The sequence below is a fragment of the Acyrthosiphon pisum genome, chromosome A1, assembly GCF_005508785.2.
Source record: "Acyrthosiphon pisum isolate AL4f chromosome A1, pea_aphid_22Mar2018_4r6ur, whole genome shotgun sequence".
NCBI classification, from domain to species: domain Eukaryota; kingdom Metazoa; phylum Arthropoda; class Insecta; order Hemiptera; family Aphididae; genus Acyrthosiphon; species Acyrthosiphon pisum.
In genome coordinates this window covers 39,383,769-39,394,089 of record NC_042494.1, presented here as the reverse complement: position 1 = coordinate 39,394,089, position 10,321 = coordinate 39,383,769, and positions in this window count along the sequence as shown.

Below are 10,321 nucleotides of genomic sequence, written 5' to 3'. Positions count from 1 at the left end.
CCCCAAAAAAAAAACCCAAAATACGCCACTGATAATTACTGAAAGAATATTCTGATACTGTATTCGCTTGATATTTAATATTTGATGGTTTTACCATTGTTTAATGGTTCTAACCAACAATTTTGGCCAAACTTGGGACTTATTTTGCATAATGATTATGACTCACAACCATTTATTGTATCTGTATATAGTGGTGATTCTAAACCACAAAATATAGATTATTATTTAGAAGATTATGTCAAGGAAGCAAAACATTTGATTCAAAATGGGGTAACTATTGGTCAAATTACATTTAGAGTAGAAATTGTTGGGTTTTCATGTGACACCCCTGCCAGGTCATTTATTAAAAAATGTAAAGGACATGGAGGGTTTTATGCTTGTGAACGCTGTGAAACCAGGGGCAAAACAATAAACAAAAAAAGAGTATATCCTAATATGACGTCTAGGCTACGCACAAAAAGTTCTTTTATAATGAAAAGCCAAAATGAGCATCATTTAGGAGCAGGTACATCACCATTATTAGGTATACCAGATTTTGATCCTGTTAAATCAATATTCTTAGATTCTATGCATTTATTATACCTAGGAGTTATGAAATGGATAATGTATCAATTACTTGGTACTAAAAATTTAATAAGAAATGTAAGCTACCTGTACAGGATATTAATCATTTAAATTCAAAATTGAAGATATTTGTGAAATATATACCAAAAGAGTATCAGAGAAAAAAATTTGATATAAATGATTTTACACATTAGAAAGCCACACAATTTCGGTTTTTTTTACATTACTGTGGGTTTTTGGTGCTACATAATATCCTACCCAAACAAATGTACAAACATTTTTTAATTTTAGTAGTGGCTTGTCGAATACTTTGTGATCCAGAACTATGTATTGATAATGTAGATTATGCGAGACAATTATTGAGGAAATTCTTTGAGCTACTTCCATCATTTTATGGTTCTGATTCACAAGTAATGAATGCACACAACTTAATCCACTTAGCTGACGATGTTGAGTACACCAAGATGCATCTGTCTGCAATATCTGCGTTTCCCTTTGAAAACTATCTTGGTAAAATTAAACGATTAATTGGAGGAGGAAGTAATCCACTAGCACAGTTAGCCAGAAGAATATCTGAACGTAAAGCATGTTTAGAAATGGTAAAAAAAAGTACAATAACAAAAAAAAAGTTTCTCGTAATGAATTCTGACATTATGAATGAAGACGAAGCTAATTTAGAAGACATTATTTTTCGTGGAGTTACAATAAGTATTAAAAAACCAGATAATATTGTAAAAATGGATTCTGGCCATATTGTTCAAATTATGAAGATCAGAAAACAGCAACGTAGTGTGTTTTTACTTGGTTATACATTCAAGGATGTTACTGATGTCTTTCAATATCCATGTCCATCATCAAAAGTTGGAATAATGAAACTGGGAAGATTGTCACAGAGTGAAAAAAGATTTTCTTTAGAAAATATTTTAAGAAAATGTGTTTTTTTTTGAAAACGACTCTAATAATTTTGTTATTACTTATCTTCATGATTCATAAAATAAAAAAATATTTTCAACATAACATAACATAAAATATTTTAATTTCACAGAACATTTTTAGTATAATTAATGTGTGATATTTAATTTTAATTCAACATATATTTTAAATGTGATTGTTTCTTCTTAGGTAACAAAAATGGACTTACAGACAACTACTACTCATGTAGTTATTAAATTCCATGAAAAAACCAAAAATGGAAAGGAAAGCATTGATGTTATACCAGTTTCATGGATCTATCAAAAAAAGGGCAAATGTTACAGTAAATATCCATATGAAGATGAGTATCACAAATTGGATGATATGTGCAAGTTGTCAGTAGAACCCGAAACCTTTTGGTAAGGTTATGAAATAACTTTAATCAAAAAAGCTAGTACGTATTTACCTAATAAAATAACTATATATTATCAATTTAAAATGCATTTTAATTTATGTATCTATTCTCTCATATAATGTTTTTTTTCTTATATTTCAGAAAGTTATGAACAAGGATTACGTAGAATGAATAGGGCATGCTCGGAGACTATAGTACATAGTAGTAACCTAGACGAAAGAAATAGTTCTGAAGAAGAAATGAATCCTCTTAAATTAAGTGGATCTGAACTAAAAGAATCCTTAGATGAAATCTGTGCAGTTAAAAAAAATTTTATTTTTTCTAAAAATACAGTTGACAAAAAAAGTAATGACTATTCAATATATCACATTTATCAACTACTTAAATACTACTAAATTAATTATCTATATAATAGATTATGTACAAACAAAAAACGAAGATTCTGATACATCACCATCATCATCATTGTCATTCTCCAAGAGAAAACTATCTGTCAGTGAAGATTCTACATCATCGAATGAATTATCTAAGATGCTGTTTAAAAGTAAAAAAAGCTGCTTCCATCAAGTTGTGTTAAAATTGGCGGTAAGTTTATTTATTATTACAAATTATAAATGAAGAAATAGTATTTCACTGTTAACATTGTATTAATATGATAATTTATGGTTTCAGAACATAAAGAAAGAGCTGTTGAAAGAAGTAAAAGAAAGTCAAGTAAACATTGTCCATCATGTAGCTGTAATAGTAAATCGTTAAGTATGTTATTATGAAAATTACATTTTATACATAATACAATCAAATTAAAATATTCAAAATATTTATTGAACTATTTCCAATCACTTTCTCAGTTAGATACAATCAAAGAAATTTAACTTTGAAGTTTAGTCAAAATTGGAACAGAATTAATAAAAATATATTTATTTAATTTAATCTATTTCAGCTCAAGAAACTGCATCCAAAGCTGATATTGTTGCCGCAATAAGGAGCATTGAGTACCGTGTTAAAGAGGAGGCTAAAATGACAAGAGCTCTATTTAATATGAATAATACTACAACAGACTTTGAGAAGATACTTCAAGATGAAACTATAATAGATTTGCCGAAAAATAATTTGGAAGATTTCTTATATTTTGATGAAAAATTAAAAACTGATGTTGATTTATTAAAAAAGCTGGTGAGAATTATTTCTAAATTAGTACAAAAGTATTGTTCTTAACTATAATTTAATCTTTCAGAAATGTTACATGGTGTACAATATTAAAAGTACAACTAAGTTATCAGAGATTTTTACTGCGTTAATTCCTCGAATTATTTCAAAAGATGTGCAGTTACTCTTTACCGCTTTTGGAAGAGAAGTAAATGGTGCAAAAAAATTAAATTTTTCTAGCACAGAAACTTACAAATACTTACTTGGTATCTATACATTTACTTTGTTTTTCAAAATAATTTCATTAATTTGAGTTTTTAAAATGTTTATTTATATTTTAATTTTAGATATGGTTTATTCCAAATTTCCAAATATTGGCGGTAAAGAAATACAAAGTCAAATCAGCCGCTGGTTTTCTGGCGCCAAAGACAGGGAAGGAGGAAAGAAGGAGAGACTAGAGAAGTCTTCTACCATCAGAAGAAAAAATTCCAATTAGTATTAAATATTGATAAAAACCATAAATATTTAACGCCATATCTACAAATTAGTATTTTTGAATCGATGTTAAATAATGTTGGTAGTAAATAATGATTTTTATTAAAAAAATAATTAATATAGAGACTAAAGTTAATTGGTTTTAATCATTATTCATTGTTTTTTTTTAATTCCATAATAATAGTATGATATTTTGAAAATGTTCAGTTAAATTCTGTGAGGAGAGGTGGCTCAGTGGCGTATATGTGATGGGTGATTGATAGATCCCCCCCTTCGCTCTTGGAAATTTTTATTGGTTGTGTGATATTTCCATATGTGTATTTCAATTTTTTAACCACCCCACCCCCTTGTTTGAGCTGTAGATAGCTGCACCTTTACTAATTTTGTACTGCACCACCACTTATATACAGTGCTGCACCTTAACTTATCGTGGTACTGCGCCTTCATTTGTAGACCGTACTGCGCCACCCTTTATAGACAGTACTGCACCTATAGCAAATGTCAGTACTGGCACAGTACTGAAAGTCCAATACTGGAAAAGCGTTATCACCCCAGACATACACCAGTACATAGCCTATACTGGCTGCCAGTAGCGCACCAGTATTAGTCCGTACTGACATAGTACTGCGCCCGTTGTGAATTTCTGATAGTGTTAATTAACCAGGGATAACCATGGTTATAATACATATTACTCTTTAATCAAACGCAATCAAAATGATGGGATTGTTATTTTTATAAAAAAAAATTATTTAATTGTTGATTTGCATGAATATGATTTCGAAGAAAGTAATATATTAAAGCTGTCTGTAATTACGAGGGATAATCCGATAACTATATATTGTATATACCGTTCACCTTCGAGCAACTGTAATCTATTTAATGACTTTGAAACCGTTAATGAATGCACAATAGTAATAGGTGATATGAATATCAATATCAGAGGAAAGGTAGATAACGAGTATTTAGACACTATGGCCCAGTATGGTTTTAACTTTTAAATCTTTTGTAAACATTTTTACACGTATTCCAGCTTATGGCGCATGCTCATGTTTAGATCATATTTTCATTAAAGCCCCACAAGAAATTCTAGATAACACTGAAGCAGGTGTTATACAAACAAAAATTACGGATCACTTTTCTTTAATAATGACTATGTAAATATAACAATAGTAAGAAAGAACATTCTATTTATAGAAAAATTAATTATGAAGTATTGGGTGACAATTTAAAAGATGAGAAGTGGGACGATGTGTATAATAATTCAAATATAGATGAATGTGTAAATTTCTTTTATGAAATAATATTAAATTCAATTGAGAAAGCCAGTAGTCTAGAGAAGGTTAATTCAAAAAACAAAAGAATCAAGTAATGGATGATTGTAGGTTTGCTCAAATCCACACGAAAAAAGCATGAACTATCAAAAAAGGTTAGAAAGCACCCAGAGAACACACATTTGCTCTTATATTACAAAATATACAGGAATAAATTGGCATGTCTAATAAAGGCAGCTAAAATTAAACTGTATAAGGATAAATTTTCTAAGGTTGCTGAAAGTCCTAAATTAACATGGAACTTAATTAATGAATTAACTGGAGCCAAAAATGTCAATAATAATTCTGGGAATATAACTAATATAAATAATAATGGTCAATGTATTAATGTTCAGAAAGATAACATGTCTAATTACAGACCAATATCTATGCTTTGCAATTTCTCTAAGATTCTTTAAAAAATAGTTAAGTCTAGACTAATCTCTTACTTAAAAAAATATAAACTTTTATCCCAATTTCAGTTTGACTTTCGACCGGGCAGGAGTACCATCAATGCTTTATATTCAACAACACAATTTATTTATGAAAAATTAGACAGTAATGAAAAAGTTATAGCCATATTTTTGGACTTGGCTAAAGCTTTCGATACTGTAGACCATGGGGAATTGATTAATATTTTGCCACGTTTTGGAATAAATGAGGAAAGTCTAAGCTGGTTCTCTAGCTATCTGGAAAATAGAACACAGTTTCGTAAATAACGAATTAAGTAGTAAAGAAAAATTGATTGTGGTCCCACAGGGCAGTGTATTAGGATCAATTTTATTTATCTTATATATTAATACTATTTGTGACTTAAATACAGGTGGATTAGTGGTTACCTATGCTGATGACACTTGCCTTCTTTTTTCGGGAAAGTCTTGGGAAACTGTAAAAGAAAAAACTACAATAGGTTTAAATAGAGTATTCCAAGAGTTAAACAGTAAAAAACTAACCTTAAACATTAAAAATACAAATTTTATTGCTTTCTCTATCAATAACACCAAAATTCCCATAAACAGTATTCTTATACATATATGTGGTAATATTAACTCTAATACTTGCAAATGTCAAGAAATAATAAGGGTAACACGTAAAAAGTATTTGGGTGTTATTATTGATTCTAATTTGAGATGGAATATTCATATTGATAATATAGTAATGCGCTTGAGATCAGTAATTTTCAAATTCTATAAATTGAACAAAATTCTACGTATGGAAGTCATGTGTACTGTATATGAAGCTCTGTATAAGTCTATTATGCAATATGGTTTGATAATCTGGGGAGGATGTGCGGAAAATGCAATTAGACCTCTAATAGTTCAACAGAACTCAGCGGTGAGAATATGTTTAGACAAAAAAGAGAGACAAGGCTCATTTTCACTTAATTACAAAACTTTAAGAGTGTTGCCAGTTAAAGTGCTGTATAAGTTTTTTGCAATTATTAATATTTCTAAAGAGTGTATACATAGATCTGAAAACAAAAGAAAATTCAGGGTATATGATGTTAGTATTAAGTACACAAATAAACAATTCAGCCAAAGATTTATTGATTACTTAGGTCCAGTTATGTATAACTTTTTACCTTAAAATATTAAAAAAAATATTTTTGATCATTATACTCCAAAATCTAATAATATTAAATCCATTAAAATAATTGTTAAAAATTGGTTTTTAAGTGAATCTGTGTAAATGAAAACTTTATTATAATATATTATGTGTAAAACCTTATTTTTAGTATATATGTCAACATGTACAATTAATTTATTTTATTTACTAGTCATTGTATACTGTAACTCATTTAACCCACCACAAGCTTTGCTTATTGGATTAAATTAATCAAGTTGTAATTTTTCATATGATATATCATAACATGTAATGTACAATTTTATAAAATAAAAAAAAAAAATTTAACTAGTTACAAATCTTCAATTATAAGAAAAATTACTTATTGGGTTATTTAGGGCTATATTCATTGTTGATTCTTAAGAATAAGTATTGCGTAAGCTAAACTTATGTCACAAATGAGATTCGTAAATGAGACTTAGGCTTAAGAAAAGAAAAAGTATTACTTAAATTAAAGTTGCCCGAGACCTATCTTAAGCATTGCTTTTAGTTATTATCAAAAATTTTTATTTTTTAAATTATAAAAAGTGGCTTAAGCAATACTTATTTTTAAGCTTCAACAATAAAATGTGGCCCTTAGTATCTATAGTATTTTTCTATTTCTACAATAATTTATTTTACATAGTTAAAATTGTTAAATATGTACCTATCGTAAAAATAATATATTGTACGTTTTTCATTGAATTTTTGTTGTTATAAGTCAAAATAAGTCAAAATATTTGGAAAATGTTATGGTGTATAGATTATGCTACTATAAACATTCAACCTAAATGTCATATACATACGGCCATTTGTTTTAGAGTTTCACCAAAAACCAAAATCGATTTTCTCAAATACAGATTTTGCGTAAAAATTCCCGTTTTTCACGGCGCTTTTGAAAACTACTGGGAAATTTTTAATTTTGACCCCCCAAAGTACCAACTAGATTCACTTAACCATCGAACAAGATACTGAAGTAGAAAATCATTAAAAGCATTATTTCGACTACTTATCCGTGTATACAGACACAAAAAAAAAAAAATAAAAAAAAAAAACACACATTGAAAAATCAATACATTCATCGTTTCGCTCAGAATCTAAATAAACTAAATAAAAGATTTTTTTTGCATATTTTTATTAAACAGGATATATTTCTATAAAATAAAACATAAATACATAGGTATTTTATAGTGCATATTTCTGAAGTTTTTAGAGCATATAAATCCGAGCGGCGGCGGGTATTCTGTAACTCGATAAGGTAGCTTAACGACAACTTTCGATTCGTTAAGCTAACGAAAATTCTCTTATCGAATATAATCGATAAAAGCGTTCTGTACTACAGTTATTCGTTAACCTAACAACTATTTTCGTTAAAACAGTCGATACTAAAAATAAAATATCGTTAACTTAATACATCAAGACCCCTCGATAATACTTACCGGGGACGGAGGAATAACGTCATATTTTGTGTTATCATTGATTTATTATCGTAGTTATTTACAATTTTCAAAATTTCAATTTTGAATTTTGATCTTGTGAACTAATGTGAAATAATTATTACAAGTATGATTTTTATCTTAGATAGACATGGCTCTAGAATTTTTATGGTGGGAACTTATGTTGTTAGAAGAAAGAGTTTGTTTACAAGAAAGGCGTATTGAAAGAAGGGTTTTGAGAGATGAACAAAATCCTTTTGATATCCCTCTCGAAGAATTTATATTTATATTCCGTATAAGTCCGGAATTAGCATTCGACGTCATAAATATTATTAGGCCTTTATTGCAAAGTCAACGTTCTTCAGGGTTATCTCCAGAAGTGCAAGTAAGTTAATTTCATTTCAATGCTTTGATTTGATTAAATTTATGATTTTGATTTAATTTAATATTAATGTTTTGTATCAGTTCCTAGTTACTGTTCATTTCTATGCTCAAGGTAGTTATCAAAGAGGTTTGGGTGGTAACTCTATCCTCAACATAAGCCAGCCATCTGTGAGTAGGTCCATCAATATTGTCACAAATGCTATAAACCAGCGTCTTTTGAGACAGTGGGTAAAATTTCCAATGACAGCTACTGAAAGACAGAAAGTCAGAGAAAAATTTGAAGCAGCACCCCAACCTTTTGATGGCACTTAAGGGGCAATTGATTGTACACATACTCAATCGGAAATGTATGACTTATGCCGACACTCACAAAGGGCGCCGTACTGCGACTGCACTGGCTCCCCACAGTTGGCTGGCCCTTACGGGTAAAGTACTGGCCAAAATTTTATAAAGTACTACACCAGTACTGGAAAACTAATACTGGTAGCCAGTGTTGACTCAATACTGGCATACTACGGGCACCGAATGAATTTCGATCGTGGGCCACCCAGTGTAAGTCAGAGTGTAAGTCGTAGTTGAGCCATCTTTGGCGGAGTACAGGCATATTACGGTCTCTGTTTCAATTACGAGCAAGTGCCATCCAGTGTTTGTCGTAGTTGTGCCAACGTTGGCGGAATACGGGCATATTACGGGCTTTACCTACCTAGTTAACGCATTTTTAATATTATTTTTTGTTTTGATATTATCATTTATCTCATACGTAGGTATGCAAAAGTACAGTTTAAATATAAATAATAGATACATTATACATAATATTATCATATTATGTTACATAGTTATTAATAATAAATTATTAGTTTAGTATATAACGCCGCTTGGAATTTTGAAATTAAATGTAAAATATCAAAAAAGTGTACATACCTAATAATATTGCCAATATAAAAAAAGTGATAGTACAGCAATATTGTAAGATCTCAAAATAATACGTAGTATGTACCTATATGCCCGATGTTAACCCCCTATTAGTTATTAGTTATTAGTTTTATAATAATGAAACCTTCTTATATAAAATATATTGTAGGTACCGACATATTGACGTGGATATTTATTTGATGAGCATATTATTTAGTATGAATAATTTTAAGAAATATTCTTTCAATTCAATATTCAATATGTATTTTAAATTAACATAAAAGTTTGATTATAATACATTGATTAAAATATATTATGTTCAATGTTATAATAAAATGAAAAATGATAGTACCTACCATTCATTAAGTATTCTTAAATATTCATAGATATTATGCATTTTTATTATAAATTATGCATATAAATCATATGGTTATAAATTATAATATTTATTTTGTTGTTTGTTTATCAGTTGAATAGTTGGGAAAATCGTATAACGGCTATATCCGCACGGGCAACGAACGCCGCCGCCGCGCACACTTTTTTTTCTTATTATTATATAATGTGTAAATGATCGGGAGGTAGGAGTGGACTGTATAATCGGTATGTAAGAATCAAAAAGATAAATAATGGTGCAACAACTTATGTTTGCCACGGTGTCACCGGGTGCTACTATTCAAATAAAAATGATAATAATAATAATACTTTAGGTGAAGTAGGGGGCACAATAGTGCTGGCCAGCGGAGGGCAATAATTAATACAAATAAATAATAATAAAATTAGGTAAAACTAATTACGAAATAATAACAATAATAACAAAATATATATGTATATAAAAACCGTGTTGGGCGACAGCAGTCCGCTGGACAATCAACGGCTTAAGGTAATGGTTGGTGGACGGTACTGGTAGTGATGACGGTGCGTGTTCAGAAAGATACACAAAAACAATGACGGTAACGGTAACAAAAATAGCTATGAACGGTCGGTTGGTAGGTAACGTGGTGAGTCGGACGGTAGGTCGAACGGTACTGGGCATAAGTGCCGGGCGGCCTGCATACTGCAGCAACGCATTTGCCGATATGAACCGGGACGCCGTATAACTGCTTCACGTTCCGAACATACCGGCCTCCTTGAAGGTAGCGACCTTC